The following is a 24,535-nucleotide window of genomic DNA, read 5'->3' on the forward strand; positions in this document are numbered from 1 at the left end:
CAAGAGCGAGACACCGTCTCCACAAAAAATACAAAAATTAGCCAGGTGTGGTCGAGCCCGCCTACAGTCCCAGCTACTCGGGAGGCCAAGGTAGGAAGATCGCTTGAGCCCAGGAGTTTGAGGCTGCTGTGAGCAATGGTGACACCACTGCATTCTAGTCAGGTACACAGAGTAAGACCCTGTCTCCAAAAAAAAAAAAAAAGAAGTGTACAAAACATTTGAACAAACAATGACCAGTAAGCACTTAAAAAGGTGTTCAACATCATTAGTCATCAGGGAAATGCAAATCAATGAAATACCACCTCACATCCACTAGAATAACTAAAATTAAAAAAATTGACACACCACCAAACATCAGTGAGGATGCAGAACAAGCGGAATTCTCACACATTTCTGGTGGTAATTTTTTTTTTTTTTTGGAGACAGAGTCTTTGTTGCCCAGGCTAGAGTGCCGTGGCATCAGCCTAGCTCACAGCAACCTCAAACTCCTGGGCTCAAGTGATCCTCCTGCCTCAGCCGATCGAGTAGCTAGGACTACAGGCATGTGCCACCATGCCCGGCTAATTTTTTCTATGTATATTTTTAGATGTCCATATAATTTCTTTCTATTTTTAGTAGAGACAGGGTCTCGCTCTTGCTTAGGCTGGTCTCAAACTCCTGAGCTCAAACGATCCATCCGTCTTGGCCTCCCTGAGGGCTAGGATTACAGGCGTGAGCCACCGCGCCCAGCCTCTGGTGGTAGTTTTTTATAAAGTTAAAAATAAACCTATGTAAAACCCAGCAATTCCATTCCTAGAAGTTTACCAAAGAGAAGTGAAAACACATCCACATACAAAAAAGCTTTGTACCAGAAAGTCTGTAGCACTTTTATTAATAATAGCCCAAAACTGAAACAACCTAAGTGTTCATCAATAAAAGAATGGTAAAACAAATTATATCTATTCATACAATGGAACACTATTCAGCAATAGAAAAAAAATGAACTGATACATATAACCACACAAACATGGTTTGAGTAAAAGAAGGCAGACACAAAAGAGTATATACTGTATGATTTCGTTTAAATGAAGCTTAAGAAGAGGTAAAGCTAATCAATGGTCACTGAAACCAAAACAGCAGCTACCGGCCAGGCACGGTGGCTCACACCTGTAATCCTAGCACTCTGGGAGGCTGAGGCGGGAGGATCACTCGAGGTCAGGAATTTGAGACCAGCCTGAGCAACAGCAAGACCCCGTCTCTACTAAAAATGGAAAGAAATGATCTGGACAGCTAAAAATATATACAGAAAAAAATTAGCCGGGCATAGTGGTGCATGCCTGTAGTCCCAGGTACTTGGGAGGCTGAGGCAGAAGGATTGCTTAAGCCCAGGAGTTTGAGGTTGCTGTGAGCTTGACACCATGGCACTCTAGCCTGGGCAACAGAGCGAGATTTTGTCTCAAAAAAAAAAAACAAAAAAAACAGTAGCTACCTATAGGGGGTGAGGACTTTTTGAGGTGATGATGGAAATGTTCTATATCTTGACTGGGATAGTGGTAACAAAGGGATATACATTTATCAAGTCACTGAAGTGTACACTTAAGATCTATGTGTTTAACGGCATGTACATTTTACCAAAAAAAGTTTTAAAAATCTTATTATTCAGATATGCTTTAGCTGTACTAATGTCTTACTCTGAATGCAATATCAGCACATTTTATCAAGATATTCTGCAGACAAGGTTAATGAACTCATACGAAAGATTAAATATTAACTGGCTAAAACAAGTATGGGGAAGGTCACCATGAATTTAAGACAAAGCCTGAAGATTAAAACAAAATTTACTTCCCATATATTAGCCTATTATAAATAGTTCTATAAGCAAAAATCTATAGCTATTTCCACACACTGATTTATGAAATAAGTCCTGGTCTCCCGCCTCCTGGGGCTTCAGTTGGGTGGGTGGGTCAGGGATGGGATGGGGCAAAGGAACATCAAAACAAATTTATACAACTAATGGCTATGAAGGAAATTCACAGGATCTGAATAAAGGGGAGGCGTATTTGATTTGATTTCATTTGATTAACTGACTTTTTAGAGATGGGGCCTTGCTCTGTCATCCAGGCTGGAGTGCAGTGGCATGATCACAGCTCACAGTATCCTCTAACTCCTGGGCTCAAGCAATCAGCAGGCCTATTTTAGAATAGGTAGTTAGGGAAAGACTCTCTGAAAAGATAAAATTTGCTAAAATTGAAAAACCTACTGAAATTTAAAAGTTGAGTAAAATTAATTAAAGAGAAGTGAAACAAGTAGAGCAGGGAAAGGGAAAATTATACACAAAGCACCTAAGTTTCTTTAGTACTGGCAAGAAAGAATTAGCAGGTACCAAGAAAAGTCAGAATAAAGTAATTTAGTGGAGCAAGTGCCTTGAATAAAGATGGAGCAAGACAGGTAAGGGCCAAATCTCCTTAAAGATTACGTGGACCTCATTAAGGATTTGGAGTTTCACTGAGTTGTAAAGGGGAAACTGACTTAAAAACTTTGAGAAGAAAAGGGGCCAAGACACCAAGAGCCCAGACACTATGGTAAACATTTAAGAGCAGAAAGTGTTACTACTATACTAGGAATTAACACTCTCAACTGGGAAGATCAACTTTCATGAGGGTTTTATTATTGATATTTACCAAAAGATAAGCCTATTTTGCCATGACACAGTCTTGGTTTAATGGCAAATGACAACACTAATTCTAGCTCCCTAACTTAAAGTGGAAATACATAGACAATATTTAACAAAAGATGGGCCTTTGGAGACTTAATAAAGGCAAAGAGTACCTAGATAAAATCTAAATGTCCAATAATAGAATAAATGTTTAAGTAAAACAGATTAATGCAGACATTAAAAATCTATTTTTTGGCAGGATGCGGTGTCTCACGCCTGTAATCCTAGCACTCTGGGAGGCCGAGGCAGGTGGATCGTTTGAGCTCAGGAGTTCAAGACCAGCCTGAGCAAAAGCGAGATCCCGTCTCTACTAAAAATAGAAAGAATTTATATGGACAACTAAAAATATATATAGAAAAAATTAGCCGGGCATGGTGGCACATGCCTGTAGTCCCAGCTACTTGGGAGGCTGAGGCAGGATTGCTTGAGCCCAGGAGTTTGAGGTTGCTGTGAGCTAGGCTGACGCCACGGCACTCTAGCCTGGGTGACAGAAAAAAAAAAGTTAAAAAATCTATTTTTCAAAAACATTTAATGGCAATAAGAAAATAGTAATGACTAATATTAAGTGAAAAAACATTACAAAATTATATCTATTGTATTATTTCATTTTTAGAAAAAAATTTAACAGTATTTGTATGTAAAAACACATATATATAAAAACACTGGAAGGACAAACACCAGTACTTTCATAATATTGTTATATATGTGGGTGGTAGGATCATGTGTTTTGCTTTTTGTTTGTATATTTTCAAAGTTTGTTGTGTTGAGCATAAATTTTTTTTTTAAATACAAAGTTTTAAAAAGTTATTGTAATTAAGATAATGAACTTGCTCATTCTTCTTGCCTATTGAGAAACCTCTTGTACAGCACAGTGTCATATGTCTGTGACTGTTTTTAACAAACCTAAAAAGACTTTTTAAGGTCAAGGAAATTATTGGTATGTTCTCCCACAAAACTGACCCTGGTATCAATTTTTTTTAAAAAAAGACTATGGAACTGAACTAATGGATTACTGGTCTGACCCACAAGTATTATAATACATTAGAAAGCAATTATTCCTATTACTGAGAGGCAACGCTTTATAAAAGGAAATACGAGTTCTTCTCAGAGGGCATTTTAAGTGACTCAACCATCAAAATTTCATTTTCAAAAACTCAGTTTACGGCCGGGCGCGGTGGCTCACGCCTGTAATCCTAGCTCTGGGAGGCCGAGGCGGGTGGATCGCTTGAGGTCAGGAGTTCGAGACCAGCCTGAGCAAGAGTGAGACCCCGTCTCTACTAAAAATAGAAAGAAATTATCTGGCCAACTAAAAAATATATATATACAAAAAAATTAGCCGGGCATGGTGGCTCATGCCTGTAGTCCCAGCTACTAGGGAGGCTGAGGCAGTAGGATCGCTTAAGCCCAGGAGTCTGAGGTTGCTGTGAGCTAGGCTGATGCCACGGCACTCACTCTAGCCCGGGCAACAAAGTGACACTCTGTCTCAAAAAAAAAAAAAAAAAAAAAAACTCAGTTTAGGAAACCAAGGACACTTCCAAAAAGCAAGAGGAAAAAATAATTATACTTTTTAACATCCAAACATGATTTGAATAATGTACATATGCAGAGTCCCAAACACCATATCTAATTCAGAAATTTGTCATTTAATCAAACTTCTTTAATAACCATATTTATTCATCCATCTCTTCACTTGTTAAATGCTAATAGTGTAATGTTCATACATACATACATATATACATTTATAAATGAGCATATAAAAATGATTAAAACAATGTAGAGAATAGTCTGGTTAGAGATATTGTCAAAAGAACAAATACAATAATTGCATTATAATATGTGCTTTAATAAACATATACTATGGGCTATAATTTTTTTTTAAGTGTTGTAATAAAAATCTTTTAAAAGTGTTACAGGGGCCGGGTGTGGTGGCTCACACCTGTAATCCCAGCACTTTGGGAGGTCATAGCAGGAGGATCGCTCGAGGCCAGAAGTTCAAGACCAGCCCAGGCAACATAGCAAAAATTTTTAGATGAGCAGGGTGTGGTGGTATGTGCCTGGAGTCCCAAATACTCGGGAAGCTGAGGCAGAAATATCACTTGAGCCCAGGAGCTGGAGGCTGCAGTGAGCAATGACCATGTCACTGCACTCCAGCCTGGGAGAGTAAGGCCCCATCTCTAAAAAATCAATCCATCAATCAGATCAAATAAGCCTCCTCTTTTTTCTCTATTTGGACGCTGTGCATTTCCCTTAAAAAAAAAAAAAAAAGTGTCATAGGACACTACTTGCCAGAAAGAGCTGAGGAAAGTTCAATAGAGAAAGAACAAATTGAGCTGGATTTTGAAGCATGAATAGAGGTTTGTGAGATAAAAAAGAAATGAAATATGCACAATCATAGGCCCAAAACAGAACAGGGTGGAGTTTCAGGTATTTTAGAGAGTAATGGTGATTAATTTGCTTGGGACAAGATCTTTAAGGATTTTTCAGCCTACTCAAGTCCAAACTCTAGCCTCTATCTCAGAGATTGGCACACTTTTGCTCTAAAGAACTAGATAGTATATGTTTTTTGTTTTTTTTTTTTGAGACAGAGTCTCACTCTGTTGCCCAGGCTAGAGTGCCGTGGCGTCAGCCCAGCTCACAGCAACCTGAAACTCCTGGGCTCAAGGGATCCTCCTGCCTCAGCCGCCTGGGTAGCTGGGACTACAAGCATGCGCCACCATGCCCGGCTAATTTTTTCTATTTTTAGTTGTTTGGCTAATTTCTTTCTATTTTTAGTAGAGGCGGGGTCTCACTCTTGCTCAGGCTGGTCTCGAACTCCTAAGCTCAAGCAATCCTCCCGCCTCGGCCTCCCCAGAGGGTTAGGATTACAGGCGTGAGCCACTGCACCCGGCCCAGATAGTATATGTTTTAAGTTTTGTGGACCATACAATCTCTGTCACAACTACTGAACTTCACTGTTGTAGCATGAAAGCAGCCATGTGCAATATATGAACCAATGAACATGTCTGTATTCCAATAAAACTTAATGTATATAACAGGGAGCAGACCAGACTTGTTCACAAGTTATAGTTTGCGATCCTTGCTCTAAGCAATAGGAAACCACCAAAGCTTTGTAGGCAATGAAGTGACAGGATCAGATCTGTGATTCAGAAAGACAATTCTGGTGGCAGCAGTGTGGAGGAGGAACTAAAAAATATTAAAGAGATACCTGCTGTCATTCTAGACAGGGATAGAATAAGGACGTAAACTGAAGGCAAAGTGGTACAAGCTAAGAAAAGGATTTTAATTTAATAAATATTAAAGTGGTATTAGCAATAGGCAGGAAAGAGCTAAGAATGATTATCGGGCTTCTTGGTTATGTGCTCAGTAGCAGGTGAGAGAACATTAAACAGGGACTGCTAAAAGGGAGATTAGGAGAGGGGAGTTAGTTTGGGTATAAGGTATTTGATATGACTGAAGGACACGCAGGTGGAGATGTACATGAGACAGCTAAAATCTTAAAGAGTAGTATAAGACAGAGATACAGATTAGAGGTTCTCAGTAATTAAGTAGTAACTGGAGTCATGGGGGCAGCTAAGGAATCACAGGGAGAAAATACGAAAGAGGACTGAGTATAGAATCAGTGTTCATCTCCCACTCATTTCCTGTCTTCCCTGGATTACTGCGTGCCTGGCATTATATACACACATTATGGTATTTGATCAACACCTAACTCCCAGATAGCATGTTCTGAATATTTACATAAAATCTCCTACAAGCAAGGCACTGTGAGGAAAATAAACATTAATAACACTTATCCTTCATCATCAGGGGATCTATGTGACAGCACAGAAATCAATTAACACTTTTTAAAATTAAATTACAATTTGTATCATTAAAAAGTCTATTATAAAAAAATCAGTAGATTAATTAGGTCTACATGGCCAAAGCAAAAGAAGTTGATTCAAATGAAACAAAAATAGACTCTACATCTTCCCCACCATTACTACTACTACTAGTTATAGGGTGCTTATAGATGTTAGACTTTTTACAAACTACTCCATCCAATCCTCAGAAAAATTCTCTTCACAGGGACTATTCCACTAAATCTTCACAAACATGCTAAGGTAGTTACTATTATTATCCCCATATTATCGAAAAGATTCAGAGAATAGTCAACTTGCCATGGTCACACAGATAGCAAGGAAGAAAACTAGGCTTCCCACAGAAGTTCATATCTGATTCCAAAATTCATGCCCATAACCATTACACTATATTGCTACCCATCATCATACAAAGTTTCACAGCACTTCTTCCATTTCACATTTCATGGAGAGAAAGTTATTGTTTGTTCCACTGCCTGTGGTGAAGAAAGCAAGAAGAACAAGAATAAGGAGATAAACAGCCTCAATTCAGAAGAACACTGTGATCATTTGGAAATAGAAGAAAGCAGTCCACTGAGATCTACCATGACCTTGATTCTTACTGCTGTTTTAAACCTTGCCAAAGAAGTCTGGAGAATACAGTTTTCTTCCTGAGTTAGCTATAAACCTGGTGTCTGGGCACTCACAGTGTGAATGTTTTATAGGCCTTAAAATCCAACAACATAAATTATTCAGAGATCTAAGTACTTTTGGAAAAGACATTTTACATATTTAATCTCAGGGAATGTTTACTTGCCTTCTGAATTGTAAACCACATATAATGAGAATAAAACTTAGTAAGTATCACCAATATTGGCAAAAGATTTAAATCTAAAATCAAAGAAAGGATAGGGAACATAGACTTTTTAAAGAGACTTAAATTATATTAATATAACTTTATAACTTCCCCCAGTAATGTCCTTATTAACTTTTAATTATTCAAAATGTGGATTATTTGGTGAATCCTCCCCTCCACTGCTTCTATATGAAGTTTATTTACAAATTTATATATCCAGTCCAAGGTCCCTACATCCAAGCACCTGCTTGGCATCCTGTCTCAAAGTCACCTTAACATCAACATGTCCAAACCCAAGTTCACGATCTCCTACTCCAAACCTGATCCCGTTCCAGGATTCCCTATAATAAATGAACCACCATTCATCCAGTTATACAAGCCGGAAACCCAGGTGTCATCCTTGCTACTTTTCCCTAACAGCTCCCATCCAGTCCACCACCTGATTATGCCTACCAAATATCTTGTCTAACTTCTCTCCATCTCCACCACTACTGTGACCTGAGTACTGTTCTCTCCCTGTCCCATTACAGTAGCTTCCCAACTGATTTAGCCACATCCACTCCCGCCCCATCACTATGTTCTCCACACCACAGCTAGAATGATTTAATTAAAAAAGCACAAATCCCTGTATCTCCCTCCTGCTTAAAACATTTAGTTGCCTTCGTATTTAAGATAAAGACAAAACTCTATAAAGTGTCTCAGTCCTTCCTATTATAACAAATTCCCTCCTGTCGTTTTCCTTTAGTCACAGTGGTTTCTCATTATTTCTCACCTAATCAACTCCCACTCATACTTCAGATGTCAGCTTAGTTGTCAGTTTTCAACTCAAATATCAGCTTTCCCTTCATTCATTTATTCACTCAACATTTATTTAGAGTGCCTACTACATGATAGGCACTGTTCCAGACACTTAAGATATATCTATGAACAGATAAAAAGCACTATGTGGAGCTTTCATGGAGTACAAGAGAAAGAGACAATAAACATAATAAAATAAATAAGTCATATAACATGTGAGAAGGTGATTAACTGCCAAGCGGACAAAAAACCAGAGCAGAGTAAGGGGGCTTGGGTGAATAGGTGGTAGTGGGGCCAGCTGAAATGTCAAACTGATGGTCAAGGTGGGCCCCACTGAGAATATGCCACGTGATGGCTGGACACAGTGGCTCACGCCTGTAATCCTAGCACTCTGGGAGGCCGAGGTGGGAGGATAGCTTGAGCTCAGAAGTTCGAGACCAGCCTGAGCAAGACTAAGACCCTGTCTCTACTAAAAATAGAAAAAATTAGCCGGGCGTGGTGGTGCGCACCTGTAGTCCTGGCTACTTGGGAGGCTGAGGCAGGAGGATCGCTTGAGCCCAGGAGTTTGAGGTTGCTGTGAGCTAGGCTGATGCCACGGCACTCACCCAAGCAATAAAGTGAGACTCTGTCTCAAAACAAATAAATAAATAAATAAAAGAGAATATGCCACCTAAGCAAAGACATGAAGGTAGGGAGGGATTAGCCATATCAAGATCTGACAGAGAACAGGCAGGGCAAAGGCCCTAAGGCAGTGCCTAGGCATTCAAGGAACAACATGGAGACCAGTGTGGCAGAGGTGGAGTGAATTAGAGGGGATAGTAGGAGAAAATACGATCACAGAAGTGATGGGGCAAGGACAGATCACTATAAAGCCTCACAGGCCACTGTGAAAACTGTTCTTTTAACTGACTGAAATAAGGAGCCATAAGACGGTTCTGAACAACGTAACTTACATTTAAAAGAATTGCTTTGGCTGATGTGGGAAAAACAGACTACAGGGCTAAGAGTGGAAAGAGAGACCAGTTAAGAAGCTACTGAAATAGTGAAAGATGATACTAACTTCCATGGCCTCCTGACTCCATAAGATCTAATTCCCCTATTATTTCATTATTAATCTTATTATTTGATTAATATCTACCTCCCTCAGTGGAGAGTAAACTCCATGAAGTGCAGTCCAAGTCCATTTTGTTCACCATAGTTTTCCCAGAGCCTAGCACAGTGCCTGACACACAGTAGGCAGCCTACTATGTGATACATGATGACTGACTGACTCTATTAAAGCTTTCAAAATGTGAAATACAATACATGCATCATTCTGTCACCAAAAAGAAATAGTCAACTTTACACCTAGGTTTATTTAAACCGACAATTTATATACACAATTATGATTTGTCAATTAAAAACGATAAATAACCTGACCATTTACAAAAGCTGATAATGAGAAACAACATTTCCATGAGGAAAGTAAATTCTGCTGTGATGACATATTCAAACATATTATTTCTTAAAATCAACCTCCCTGCTTCCTCAAGTCCATATGCTGCCAGTATTTTCTCTTAAAACTCATATTAGATTATGCCATTCATTCAAAAACTTCCAATAGCCTATAAAATAAAGTCCAACATATACAGAGTACAGTTGTCCCTTGCTCTAGGAAACACACCAGTCCCTCACCCCACCAACTCCCAGCCCCAGGAGACCACAATCTGCAGATGCTTAAGTCCCTTATATAAAATGGCACAGTATTTGCATATAACCTACACACATCCTCTTATATACTTTAAATCATCTCTAGATTGCTGATAATACCTAATACAATGTAAATGCTATGTAAATAGTTGTTATAATGTATTTTTTAATCATTGTATTGTTATTTATTTACTTTTTTTTTTTTTTTTTTAGTATTTCAACCCAAGGTTGGTTGAATCCTCTGGGTGCAGACCCCACAGATATGGAGGGCCAACTGTATACCGTCTTCCCCTAATAGAGCTTTCTTACCTCCCACTACTTTGACACACACTCTACTCCAGTCATAAAAGATACAAGGGAGAAGGCAGCCAACACATGTTGAACACCTACTTCTTGTTAGGCAAACGGCTAAATGTTTTATATATAAATACATACATATTTTGCACACACACATGCACTGTTCCCTCTCCTTGGAATGCCCTTTTCATTACTTGTCTACAGGCAAACTTCAATTCAACCTTCAGGACACACATCAATCATTACCTTCTCCAGGCAGGATTAGCTTAAGTGCTTTGATGAGTGGTTTTCTGGGGTTTTTGTTTGTTTGTTTTAATAATTGCACATCATATGGCAGAGCAATTATGTGGTGTGTATGCTTGACAAAGGGTACAAGTATGAACATGAAAGCTCTGCTTCTAGTCCTGGCTCTGATGTTTTCTAGCTGGGTGAAGCTGCCCTATGAAGGGGAAAGACTAAATTAGTAGTTCCCAAACATAGGTTCATGGACCAGTGCCAGACTAACTTCAAGGTAACTTGGGGGAGTTTAAAAAGAAAAAGAAGGGGTAATTGGGATCCACCTCTAAAGATCAGAAAGTCAGAAGTAAGGACAGGGAATCTAGTTTTTTAAACTCCCCAGTGGAACCTAATGATCAGCAAAACCTGAGAATCACTGCACCAAATTTCTCAAGGGTCCCTTCCATTGCTAGGATTCTAAGCATCACCATCTCTCCAGTAATGAGGCAGTCTCCAAGTGCAATATGAGGTAGAAACTTCAGAGGATTTCATCATTAATTTCATCTACGTCAAAAACATACCATTAACAAATTAAGTGAAATGTATAAACAAAAAAATTTTTAAAGGGTAGTCTTGGGTCAATCAGGGAAATCTAAACACAGATCAGACATTAGAAAATACTACAAAACTATTTCATTGGATGTGACAATGGTAGAACTGCGGTTCAGTAAAGACAATGGCCTTATTTTTAGGAGATACATTGCTATGGTCTGAAAATTTGCACACCCTAAAAATTCATGTTAAAATCCTAACCCCCAAAGTGATGAGATTAGGTGGGCCTTTAGGAAGTGATTAGATCATGAGGGTGGAGCCCTCATGAATGGGATTATAAGAGTGCTCTTATGAAAGAGAGAGATCCCTCACTCTTTCCACTATGTGAGGACAAAGGTAGAAGGTTTCATCTACGAACTAGAAAAGCTCTCACCAGATACCGAATCTGCCAACACCTTAATCCTGGACTTCCCAGCCTCCAGAACAGTAAAAAATAAATTTCTGTTGCTTATAAGCTCCCCAGTTTATGGTATTTTGTTGTAACAGCCCAAACAAAGACAGAAAAGTGGTACTAAGAACTGGGGGTGCTACTGTAACAAATACCTAAAAATGTGAAAGTGGCTTTGGAAATGGGTAATGGGTAGAGGCTGAAAGAATCTGGAGGTGCATGGTAGAAAAAGCCCACATTGCCACAAATGGATTGTTAAGGGTAATTCTGATGAGGGCTCAGAAGGAAGAGAACTGTAGAAAGAGCCACAATCTTCCTAGCAAATATCTAAGTGGTTGTGAACAGAATGTTGGTAGAAATACGGACAATAAAGGCCATTCTGATGACATCTCAGATGGAAATGAGGAATGTGTTATTATACAATGGAGGAACGGTAATCCTTGTTATAAAATGGCAAAGAACTTGGTTGGATTATGTTCCTATTTTAGTGTTTTACGCAAGGTAGAATTTGTGAGCAATAATATTGGATATTTGGCTGAGGAAATAACTAAACAAAGTGAAGGTGTACCCTGGCTTCTCTTGAGTGCTTATACGAAAATGCAAGAAGACAGAAATTACTTGAAGATGAAATTGTTAATCAAAAGGGAAGCAGACTGAGTTTGTGAGAAGTCACTCACACCTGTAATCCCAGCACTCTGGGAAGCTGAAATGGGAGGAATGCTTGAGACCAGAAGTTCAAGACCAGGCTGGGTAACATAGTGAGACTCTACCTCTACAAAAAATTTAAAAATTAGCCAGGTGTGGCCCCAGCTACTCCAGACGCTGAGGCTGGAGGATCACTTGAGCTCAGGAGTTTGAGGTTGCAGAGCTATGATGATGCTACTGCACTCTAGCTAGCCCAGGCAACAGGGTAAGACCCTGTCTCCAACAAGAAAAAAAAAAAAAGGAGAGAGAGAGAAGCAGAACTTAAAGTTCTCAGGCTATCTACATTAGAAAAAATTTGAAAGCCTGTTCAGGAGAGAACAAGGGTGTGGCAAGTGACCTTTTAATAAGAATAGTATGGATCAGCCATTGTAGAAGCCAAGTGTTACCCATCAAGACAATGGAAGAATGACCCAAAAGGCAATTCAGAAATCATCAGGGCTGTACCCTCATCACAAGCCCAGAATGCAAAAGCCCTACCAAGGGCTAAGAGATGCAAGCTCACATATTTAGGGGTGAAGTATCAATGTCAGCAACATACTACCACATGGCTAAATAAAATAATAATGATAGATAAAGCAAATATGGCAAAATGTTAACAATGTTGAATCTACTCTTCTTTCAACTTTTCTGTGTTTAAAAATTTTTGTAATGAAAAGCTGAAAAAAACAGGTATACTATCATGAATTGCCACATGAACACAGATAACCACTACACAATCCAAGAGCTGATCTAGCCATACAGTCCACTCATTCTCTGAGGCCATCTTTACCTAGGCTCCCCATAAGGAGCCCCGTTTAGTCATCTTTGCAACCTCTGGAATTGCTTGGTAAATGCCCTACTCCCCATTTAGAGAAATTGGCTACAGGGTCACAGCTTTCAATCCACACAGGTGAAAGGGAAGCTTGCTGGTAAGCAGTACTGGCAAAGCAAAGGCATTAAGGTGAGTTCAGAAAAAGCCTATAGTAAGACTATCTCTAAAGGGCTCAAAGGAAGTAGACATCTTAAAGTATCAACGAACATCTTCCAGTATTAGCCACCAAAGAGCCGGCTAAAAGCAGTGGCTTTGGAGTTAGCACTGACTTGGGCTCACCCCTACATTCAGCCTCTTCCCAGCTGTGCCTACTTGGACAGGTTCATTTATCTATACCAATCTTCCTGGAATAGTTACTGTGTGCCAGGCACTGTTTGAGCTTTAAACTTTCCTAGGATATGGTCTTCTGGTATGTAAACTAGGGTAACAGCAGCATGTATCTGAGAAAGTGAGAATTAATGAGAACTAAGCACACATGTGACCACTCAATCCTGTTAACCAGCCACAAAGATGGCCCACATACGTGTGACTGCTCTGTAGAGGGCATTCTGTTCCTGGCAGACTACTATTTCTCTCAGGTTGAGAAAACGATTACTATTTCTCAGTGAAGATGGTAGTCTGTACAAAAGCATCTCATTTTGCTGAAACCCCATAAAAACATGGTAAAGGGACTTTTTAAAAAATCATTAACTACTAATAATAGGAGTAACAGGAGACAAGAATAAAAGTCTGAAAGCTGGAAAGCAAATGGACAATAGAAAGTGACTTAGCACACCCAAGAAAGCCAAATTCCAAGGCAGCAGCAGGGAAAGCCGGGAACCAACCCAGTAAGACTAGGGGGAAGTGGTTAGAAAACAGATTCCCAGATGCTGTCCCTTCTCTCCTCATGATGCTGGCAACTGTTCATCCTTATCTGTAGAGAAGGCCATGGGTTTTTTCCTATCTCTTGTGTTCTGCACTGTGGGATACCCAACACAACAAAAGATGTGGGCACCACACTGAAAACCAGCCATAAGGGATGATATGCTGAGTGGAGCATACCATCCAGGCAGGAAAACTCTTCTCTGGAGAAACTAACAAGCTTAAGAAGCAAATATGGTTAAAAATATGCATATCAGGGCTCCCCCTAACAGATGGCCCAGCCAGATCACTGTGCAGTGAAACACACAGCTGACAAGCCTCATCCATGTCTTCAGAGCTGTTCAATCACCTTTTTAGTCCCCTATTCTTAATCATAAGCAGAAAGTCAAGGATTACTATGCATCTGAGGAAATTTTAATACAGAAACACACACAGAGAAAAAAAGCAGCTTGGTGGAAACAAATCATGCAGGGAGAAAAAACCTGAAACAAAATCACTATAACCTCAGACATAAGAGAATATATTACACCTATCAAGCAAGAATAGGATGCTATCATAAGAAACACGAAGAGACTCAAAAATAGCCTTTGGAATTTAAAAACATGTAGTAGAAACTTTCTTAAAATCCAAATAGAAAGGTTGGGAAATAAAAGTTAAGAAAACAGAAGTAGGAAAAAAAAGACAGAAAATATGTAAGAAATTACAGGCCAGGAGTGGTGGCTCACGCCTATAATCCTAGAACTTTGGGAGGCCCAGGCTGGAGCATCACCTGAGGCCAGGAGTTAGAGACCAGCCTGGGCAACATAGCAAGACCTGGTCTCGACAAAAAATTAAAAGAAAAAAAATTAACCCGGGGTGATGGCATGTGCCTGTAGTCCCAGCTACTCGGGAGGCTGAGATGGGAGAATTACCTGAGCCCAGAAGCCATTACCCTACAGCCTGTCTCTAAAAGAAAAACAATAATTAAGCTTGAGCAAGAGTAAGACCCAGTCTCTATCAAAAATAGAAAAAATTAGCCAGGCACAGTGGCACATGCCTGTAGTCCCAACTACTCGGGAGGCTGAGACAGAAGGATCACTTGAGCCCAGGAGTTGGAGGCTGCAGTGAGCTATGATGATGCCACTGCACTCTACCCAGGGTGATAGAACAAGACCGTGTCTCCAAAAAAATAAAAAATAACTAGAAGGCCAATATAAAAGGTTCACCACATATTAATAACAGGTGTTTCAGAAAAGAGACTACAAAGAACATAGAAGGGAGAAAATAATCAGCAAACTATTCCAAGAAAATTTCCCCAGAATAAAAATTCTTATATTTCCAGATTTAAGAAGTCCACTGAATACTTAATCTAATGGATGAAAATAGACGCATACATCATTTTATTCCATTTTAGAGACAGAGTCTTGCTGTCACCCACACTGGAGTGCAGTGGTCTCATCATAGCTCACTCCAACCTCAAACTGCTAGACTCAAGTGATACTCCTGCCTCAGTCTCCCAAGTAGCTGGGACTACAGACACATCCTACCACACCATACATCATTTTAAATTTCAAAACACTGAGGTCAAAGTGTAGATTCTCTAAGTTTACAGACAGAAAAAAAAACATACACAGACACAGGTCACAAACAAAAGATCAGGAATCACGGTAACTTAGAATTCCCAACAGCAAAACTGGAAGCAAGATGACAATACAGCAATAACTTCAAAACTCTGAAGGAAAATTATTTCCAACTAAAAGTATATTACCAGCCAAAATATCAATCAAGTATAAGGACAGAATCAAAACATATTCAGACATGCAAATTCACCAAAAAATATGTAACTCTTCTTGTCAAGAAGCTGCTAGAGTTTGAGCTTCACCAGAGAGAATAAATCAATAAAAAAGAATACACGATATAGGAAAGATCCAACATATGAAAGCTAAAGTGAATCCAGCTGTGCCCCAGAAGCAGAGGATAACCACACCAGATTGAAGCAGTGTAACTCAGGAAATGACGTCCCAGCTGATATAGCAGCTTTTTAACCTGAGGACCGAATGCTTTAGGAACCTGGCCCAGATTCCTAACTGCACTCAATGGCTTGATCTTGAACATATGCTGATGCAGTTTCTGCTTTCCTACAAGCCCTGCAGCTTGCATCAGCACAGGACATTCCCTTCCCGCATAGAGAGATTCTGCTTTGACCTACCCTATTAGCTGCAGGTAGGCCGTGGTGAGCTAAGCAGGAAATGCAGAGCAGCCCTCTCCCTCTCATCCTATTTCTGCTGTCCTTCCAGTACTTGGTCCACAAGAGAATCCTCCAGATTCCTGGACTGAGATGAACCCCATTTCCAAGGACTCACTCATAACACTGACCGTTGACTTCCTCAGAAAGGGCCCTTGTAAATAGTCAGGGAAGTTGAAGCCATTCTGTTCAGCTCATCTTCTCCTAAAAGCCTTCATCTCATAGTGACAATACTGTCCTTTCCTTATACAGTCAAGTTTGACCTTACAATTATGAAACAAAATTTCAATCCCAAATTTAGAAAGCTCTGGCATTTTCTAATAAGCCTGTCTGAACCTTATCTGTGCTCTGAAGGATAAAACTGCGTTATCACAGTCTATTTAATGAACAATCCACTATTAATAAAGACTCAGTTTATAGTCCTGTAACGTTTAACTGCAGAAATTAATGAGGTGTATGATTTTATAGCCTGGTAGAGAAAATTAATCCCAAAGATATTATGATTTTGTTGCCTTGTGGAACATTAACTGATTATATCTAACTTAGCAATACTGAGACATTCCTTTCTCTACAAACTACATAAATATACCTATTCCTGAAATCCTCTAAAAACCAGCTCTTTCTGTTACTCTCAATAATGGTTAAATAAAACTCTGAAACAGATCCCCTATCTATAATATTTGTATAAGAATTTTGTTTTTAACACCATTCAATAGTTTGAATGAAATATACTGTTTAGGTCAGGATATAGGGGTATGTGCATATTTATGTATACATGTATAAATATTTATGTATAAACATATGTATGTGAATTTATGTATATATGTGTAAAGTTTATTTTAAAACGCTAGAGAAAGATAAGCACAAAAAGCAGGATGGGGGCTATTTCTGGAAGGAAAATACAAACGTTTTTCTTTCTTTTTTTTTTTTTTTTGAGACAGAGTCTCGCTCTGTCTCCCAGGCTAGAATGCCGTGGCATCAGCCTAGGTCACAGCAACCTCAAACTTCTGGGATCAAGCAATCCTGCCTCAGCCTCCTGAGTAGCTGGGACTACAGGCACGTGCCACTGTGGCCGGCTAATTTTTTCTATTTTTAGTAGAGATGGGGTCTCGCTCTTGCTTAGGCTGGTATGGAACTCCTGACCTCAATCAATCCTCCCGCTTTGGCCTCCAAGAGTGCTAGGATTACCAGACGTAAGCCACCATGCCCTGCCTTTTGTTTCTTAATCTGGTGGTTGATACAATAATGATCACTGCAATAGTATTCTTTAAATCATATTTACGTTGTATACAGTTTTTTTGTACCTGAGATACATTTTCCAACAAAAGAAATTTTTAAAAAGAACAAGCATTTCTCTTACTGTTGGATACTCAAGGGGATTATCACAGGATGGTACTTACACAAAATATGTCTGTTCACATTTTCTCTTCCTCAAGGCCCTCTCTAATCATTTCTGCCAACCCAATTAATGAAGTAATATAATCTCAAGGTCAACACCACTAAGTAGTAACAAGGTTAATAAATTCACCATTACTGGCTGGGCACAGTGGCTCCCATCTGTAATCCTAGCACTCTGGGAGACCAGCCTGAGCAAGAGCGAGACCCCATCTCTACTAAAAAAATAATAGAAAGAAATTAGCTGGACAACTGCAAATATATACAAAAAATTAGCTGGGCATGGTGGTGCATGCCTATAGTCCCAGCTACTGGGGAGGCTCAGGCAGAAGGATCGCTTGAGCCCAGGAGTTTGAGGTTGCTGTGAGCTAGGCTGATGCCATGGCACTCTAGCCCGGACAACAGAGTCAGGCTCTGTCTCAAAATAAATAAATAAATACATAAATAAATTCACCACTACTTAACACCGTCCTCAAAATTTTCTTCGATCCAGTCTCCAAATACAAAAGAACACATGGATTCTAAGAAATGCATTTAATTCAAAAAGATTGAGCTACTGCCTTTAAATTAAAAAATCTTAAATTACAAAAAAGATTCCTCATGAAATAAAATTACACTGAAGTGCAATAATCTGTTTAAATTATTTACCTAAAACTTATCCTACAATGCCAAAAGGATTTTCATACAGAAAAGCTTTTAATGGCTAAAACCCAGAAACAACCAAAATGTCCATCAATAAGGAACCAAAAGAATATATTAGGGTACATCCAAATAACGGTATACTATGCAGTATTTTTAAATGAGGTAGTTCCATTTGTACTGATATGTGTCCTTATATTATTCTCAGTTGCTGAACAATATTATGGTTATGATTCTTCCCTGGGGAGTGGAATGGCGGATGTAAAGGGTGAAGAGTGAAGAAATGGAATTTTAAGTTTTCACTTGACATACTTCTGTGCTGTTCGAATTTTTTACTTGATATTCTTTTGCAATGTTTAATTTTTTTTTAACCTGAATGTTACTGTTATTATTTAAAAAGGCAACTCAATGGCTCACACCTATAATCCCAGCACTTTGGGAGGCCGAGGCAGGAGGATCCCTTGAGCCCAGGAATTCAAGACCAGTCTCAGCAACACAGAGAGACTCCTGTCTCTACAAGAAAAAACATTTTTTTAATTAGCTGGGCAGTGGTGGTGTGTGCCAGTTCATCCCAGCTATTCAGGAGGCTGAGGCAGGAGGATCACTTGAGCCCAAGAGCCTGAGGTTGCAGTGAGCTATGAATCCCACCACTGCAACAGAGCAAAACCCTATCTCTAAAATAAACAAATAAAATTTTTTTAACAAATAAAAAAAACTAGCCAGCCCAGTGGGTCACATCTGTAATTCCAGCACTTTGGGAAGCCAAGGCAGGAGGGTCACTTGAGGCCAGGGGTACAAGACCAACCTGAGCAACACAGCGAGAGCCGGGCTCTACAAAAAATAGGAAAATTAGTCGGGTGTGGTGGTGTGCACCTATAATTCCAGGGTAGGCTGAGGCAGAAGGATCACTTGAGCCCAGCAGTTCCAGGCTGTGGTGAGCTATGATGATGCCACTACACTTTAGCTCGGGCAACAGAGAACTACCCTGTTTCAAAAAAACAAATTAAAAAGGCAAATAAGAGAATTCTTTACCTTGGCCCCCAGGGCCCCCAGAAGCGAATTCAGAAAAGACTAGGCAGTTAAGGCAACTCTAATCCTAGTTGGCAGAGGAGGAGAAGTGGGGGTGGGAGAAGAGTGTCTCTGGAAGAGGAAAAATACATCCTCACCTTGCTCTAATTAAACCTGCTTTTCCCTCAGCACCAATATGGTTTTCATTTTAAGAAGGAACAGTCTTGCAACACTATTCTCAGTAAAAATGTTTAACGTCTGCTCTACGTTTGAAACTTATGCAGGTTTAAAAGATGATAAAACAAATAAGTGACTCAAAATGATCAAAGAAAAAGGTGAAAAGCCTGGGAGTAAGAGAATGTCAAGATAAGGATTCACAGTACAAGTAGGGTAGAGAGTTTAAGAGATGAGGTGGAGACACTCGGAAAAAGAGAAATTCAGGTCTTTGAGATCGATAATGCTGATTACACAATCAATCCAATCCGAGACTTCAATTCCCGGGCCCCCTCCTCCCACCCAGCTCTAGCAGAGAGGGGCAACCCGTCACAATCCACCTCACTGCTTTCGTTTTAAAAGGACATATATTTACCTTTCAGATTTAAGCACCTTCCAACTTATTAGTTAAAAACCTACCCACGACTACCATTGCTACACTGACGATTCTCTGTTGCTACTATCTAAAAAGGACACTCAACGCTTGATTAACTCTCAAAAAAATGTTGTTCCTCTTCCCTCTCCCTTCCCCACCTCTCTGTACTTGACTCTCGTACGGATGGAGTCAGAAAAGTCCACAAGACACTGGCAGATTCCTAGCAATGGTTCCGAGCAAACCGGAGGGGCGAAGAAGGGACCGAGTGACCCCTGGACACTCGTTCGGGCCTTAAGAGGACGTCGCGGCCGCCGCAGAGCGTCCCGTCGGTCGTTCCCTCCCCTCCCAGTCGCCCTGAGGCTGACAGGCACGAGATAAGACCTTTCCAGCCCGTCCAGTAAAGCAACCTGACGGCGAGACAAGGCGGTGGGGCGGCCTGCCGGGCAGAGTGGGGTCACGGCCGCGGTCGGCCCGAGGGGAGGCGGGCTGGGGCCGCAGGAGGCGGCGGAAGCCCCGCCCCACAGGCCGACGGGTGCTCCGCGGCCCGACTCTGCGGCCAGCGCCGGGCTCTGCGTAGACCGGGTTGGGCGGCGCCGCAGCACCTCGCAGGCCGGACCGGCCCCGACGAGAAACCTTCACACGTGTGGGCGGCGGGCGCGAGCCCCGCGGAGTCCCCTGGCGCCGAGGACCCGCTGACAGCACTCACCCGCTTCCTCCGACGCCCACGCCGGCTAGGGGCGCGCGCGCAGGGAGGGGGCGGCCGCGCCACTGCAAGACTGGCGTCCTCGGGCTCCACCTCAGTCCCGGGAGCCCACCGCAGACGCCGGGCAGGAGGCTAGGGCGCCGGTGGGGCGGGGCGAAGCGCCGTGCGCACCGCAGCAACCAATCGGCGCACAGCAAGTAACCTGCCGGGGGCGGGACGGGGCGCCAGGGGCTGGGGCGAGGGCGTTGGCGGGACGCGGCGCCGCGCAGTGAGCTCCATAGCGACCAATCGGCGTGCAGCAAGTGGTCGACCAGGGGCGGGGCGGAGCTCCGAGGGGCGGGGCGGGACGTCGAGGGGATGGGTGGGGACGCCGCCGCTCTGCCGGCTTCCCGGAGCCGCGGTCCCGACCCCGCAATTTACGGTAATTGGCGGGGTAGACCAGGACCCTTCTGTCCTCTCCTGGTGGGCGGCCGCTACCAGGCTCGCACTGCTGCATTTCTGAACGTGGACTTCAAGTGCCGCACCGCCGAGATCCTGTGCGGGGTGCCGCAGAGCCGCAGCACAGAGTCTCCTTTGCGGGTAGGCCCATCAGCCGAGTCCGCGAGCTGCGCGGAGTAGGGCGGTCTCGGGATCCGAAGGTCTTTAGAGGCGCCTTTTTCTAATGCCCTCCATTCAGAAATGGAGCCCCAGAGAGGTGAAGTTACTCGTCCAAGGCTATCCAGCTAAGACTGTTCACCGAAGTTACCAGAACAACTACTCAGCCCTGATGCTTTTCCCATGTTTCCACCCAGATTTTATATTTACTTACAGTCAGGTCTATTTCAGCCTCTTGAATTTTCAGCATGACTTCAACAGCCTTTAGAAGCCCTAAGTTTCCTACAGAAATGCCTATAACCATGTAGTTGTTTGGGGGAAAGTAGTTGAGCTGTTATCATTGGGAATCTAAAAAGCATTTTATCTGCGGTATAACGCAGTAAAAAGTTTTATGTCATGGAGTTATCACAAAATGCCATCCTAGAAAATGTTATTCCTATAGAGTTTATTATACATATACTGGAATCTAGGTGCTCAATAAATATTCATCATCTGTTATATTATCCCAAATTACCCCAAAACTTAGCAACTTAAGACATCAAACATTAGCTCACACAGTTTCTAAGGTAAGGAGTCTGAGAGCAGCTTAGGTGGGTTGTTCTGGTTCAGAGTTTCCCACAAGCTTGTAGTCAAGCTGTCAGCCAGGACTGCAGTCGTCTGAAGGTTTGAATAAGTCGTCTGAATAAAGCTCATTCACATGGGTGTTGGCTGGAGGCCTCAGTGCTTTGCCACAGGGCTGCCTCAAGACATGGCAACTGGCTTCACCCAGAGTGAATGATCAGAGAGAACGAGAAGGAGGCTTCTCTCAGAAGTGACATGCCTCAGGCAAAGGCTGATCAAAAACAAAAATAAAAAAAAAAGAAGTGACATGCCATCATTTCTTCTATATTGGTCACAAAGACCAACCCTGATACAAGATGAGACAGCACTACAGAAAAACATGAGTATCAGAAGGTGCTGATCATTGGGGGTCATCTTGGAGGCTGGCTACCACACCCCTAATTTAGTAATATTTAGTTCTAAATTAAAAGGGATCTCCAGTCTCCTCTGGTACACATTTGCACTGAACACTACAAATACAAACTGTAATTGGTGTGTAATACTGGTAACTCAAAAACCATAAGCTATGGTGCCAACAGTAGTGTTTTTCTGAAATGGAGTACAACTCTTGGTAAAATTCCCAAAGAAATAAAGTAAAATTTTCTCACAAATTTTTACAGTAGTTGTATTTGTGAAAATATTACTGTATTTAAAATTGTGCAGCTATGTTGTATTTATATGTAAAATATAATTTTGTTCTAGGCTTGGATGATTATAAACAGGTTTTTCACCCACAAATGTTTGGTGGGACATCTGTAAGTTGGGCAGGATATAGAACAATTTCTCATTGTGTTTGACTACCCTGCACACTGCAAAACTCCCAGCATCCCTGGCCTCACCTCCTAAATGCCTGTGGTCAGGGATGATGTTCAAAATATACAGCTAGGATGGCATGGACTTACCAACCAATCAAAGGGATGCCAGCTAGAACAATGTACTGGTGCAAGTCAGCTAAATAGAATGTCTGACAGTAGTGCCTCTCCAGTCATTGTGTCAACTATGTCCCCCACAAATTTCCAAAATGTCTTCTGGGCAACAGTAACACCTCTGCTGAGAACTACTTATTTACCAGTCAGGACCCCACCCTGCAACCAGCATTTCACATTCATCATCTCTAAGTAATACAGCAATCCTACATGTTGGGTCTGATTATACCCATTGGACAGATGGAAACACTGAAGTTCAGGGAGGTTACACAGCCAGTGAGTGGCAAAACCTAGATCTATGCTTGAGCCCAGGAACTGGAGTTTACAGCGAGCTATGATCACACCACTGCACTCCAGCCTGGGCGACGGAGTGAGATTCTGCCTGAAAAAAACAAAAAACAACCTGGATCTGAATTAAAATCTCCCTGGCTCCAAAGCCCATTCCTTTCCACTACATCACACAGCCTCCGCTCATTGATATTTAGGGGCCGTCAGGGAGGCAGGGATCTCCTGGAAAATCATGGACAAGAATGATAGCCGAACTAGAAAACACTGAATCCAAGGTGGCCCCAGGAACCTCAGTGAATGTAGTTTTTGAATCTCCACTCCAGAGGCTGTCATTAATGTGATCTGTTCAGGTCCCCTACCTGCCAACAGCATAGGATAGTGTTAGTTAAGAACAGGGAACTGAAATCAAACCAACCACAAATGACCTGGGTTCAGATCCCACCTCTACCACTTTCCTAGTGTGTGACCCAAGGTGTCATTTAACCTCTTGGTGCCTCAGTTTCCTAATCTCTTTTAAAAAAGAGTTAATATGAGAGTACCTATGTCATACGGTGCTTGTGAGGATTAAATGAGTCAATGCAAAGATAGGGTAAATGATGAGCTATTATCACCTTCTCCTACCTCATGCCTTATGTCTCCTTAGTATGCCATCTCTCATTCCTTACTCTTCATATCTTCAGCTTGCATGTTCCCTCTCCATGCATCATGGTCTCTCTTTGTATGTAGCCTTGCAATGCTATTTACACTGCTATTTATTTCATTTGCTCAGTATCGATTAGTTCTAATTTCCATGAGATCATACAATACCATGCAGGCTTAACAAATAATGACATAGAATGATATCTGATGATTTGGAAAGATCTTGAAGATATATTCATAGGCAGTGAAGAAAAAGGCATAAAAGAGTGTCTAAAGTTGTCTTCACATTCGTGTGCATGTTTTTGAGAAAGAGAGAGACAGTATGTGTATATACAAATTATATGTATAAACTTTTGGAAGGATATTGTGGTAGCAGGATTATGGTCCCCCAAATAGGTCTATGTCCTGATCCCTGGAATCTATGAGTATGTTGTGTTATGTGGCAAAGGGAAATTACGGATGCAAATGGAATTAAGGTTGCTAATCAGCTGACCTTAAAATAGAGGGATTATGCTGGATTATCTGGGTGTGTCCAGTGTAATCACTAGGGTCCTTAAAAGTTGAAGAGAGGCAGAGCAGAGTTGGAGCGATGTGATATGGGAAGGACCTGACCTGCTATTGCTGGCTTTGAAAATGGAGGAAGGAGGCCACAAACCAAAGAATGCAGATAGCCTCTAGAAGCTGGAAAAGGCAAGGGAACTGATTCTTCCGTAGAGCCTCCAAAAGGAACATAGCCCGGCCAACACCTTGATTTTAACCCAGTGAGATCCACTTAGGATTTCTGGCCCCCAGAACTGTAAGGTAATAAAAGTGTGTTGTTTAAGCCACTAAGTTTGTAGTAATTTGTTGCAGCAGCAATAGAAAACTAATACAAATATACAAGAAATCATTGATGGTGATTATGTTACGTAGATAGCAAGGGACCTCTGGCTATCCTAGGGACTTGGTGCTGCCTTGAACAATTGCTCCATCTGGGGAAAAGGACAAGAGCAGGTGCCCCATCTTGGTGCTGCCCCACCTTAATCCTGCCCTCAGCAACTGCCACACCAAGAACTGAGAACAAGATTGCTGACCCAACAATTACATCTAGGAAATGGGTTCAGGAGGTCTGGATCTGGGGAGGGGGCCCGGAGTAAAAGGGAACTAACTCATTTGTTCATTGT

The 24,535-nt window shown here is 41.4% G+C and overlaps 1 protein-coding gene across 1 annotated transcript in view; it reads right to left on the reverse strand.

Moving 5' to 3' along the window:
* TMEM50B (transmembrane protein 50B) overlaps window positions 1-20,496 on the reverse strand; it is a 41,639-nt gene extending 21,143 nt beyond the window's left edge. The window contains exon 1 of the mRNA XM_045540572.1: window positions 20,329-20,496. The gene's annotated coding sequence lies outside the window, so the exon portion shown is untranslated. The remainder of the gene's footprint in view (window positions 1-20,328) is intronic.
* Between the last annotated feature and the right edge of the window lie 4,039 nt (window positions 20,497-24,535).

This window comes from Lemur catta, chromosome 1, assembly GCF_020740605.2.
Source record: "Lemur catta isolate mLemCat1 chromosome 1, mLemCat1.pri, whole genome shotgun sequence".
In the NCBI taxonomy this organism is placed as follows: domain Eukaryota; kingdom Metazoa; phylum Chordata; class Mammalia; order Primates; family Lemuridae; genus Lemur; species Lemur catta.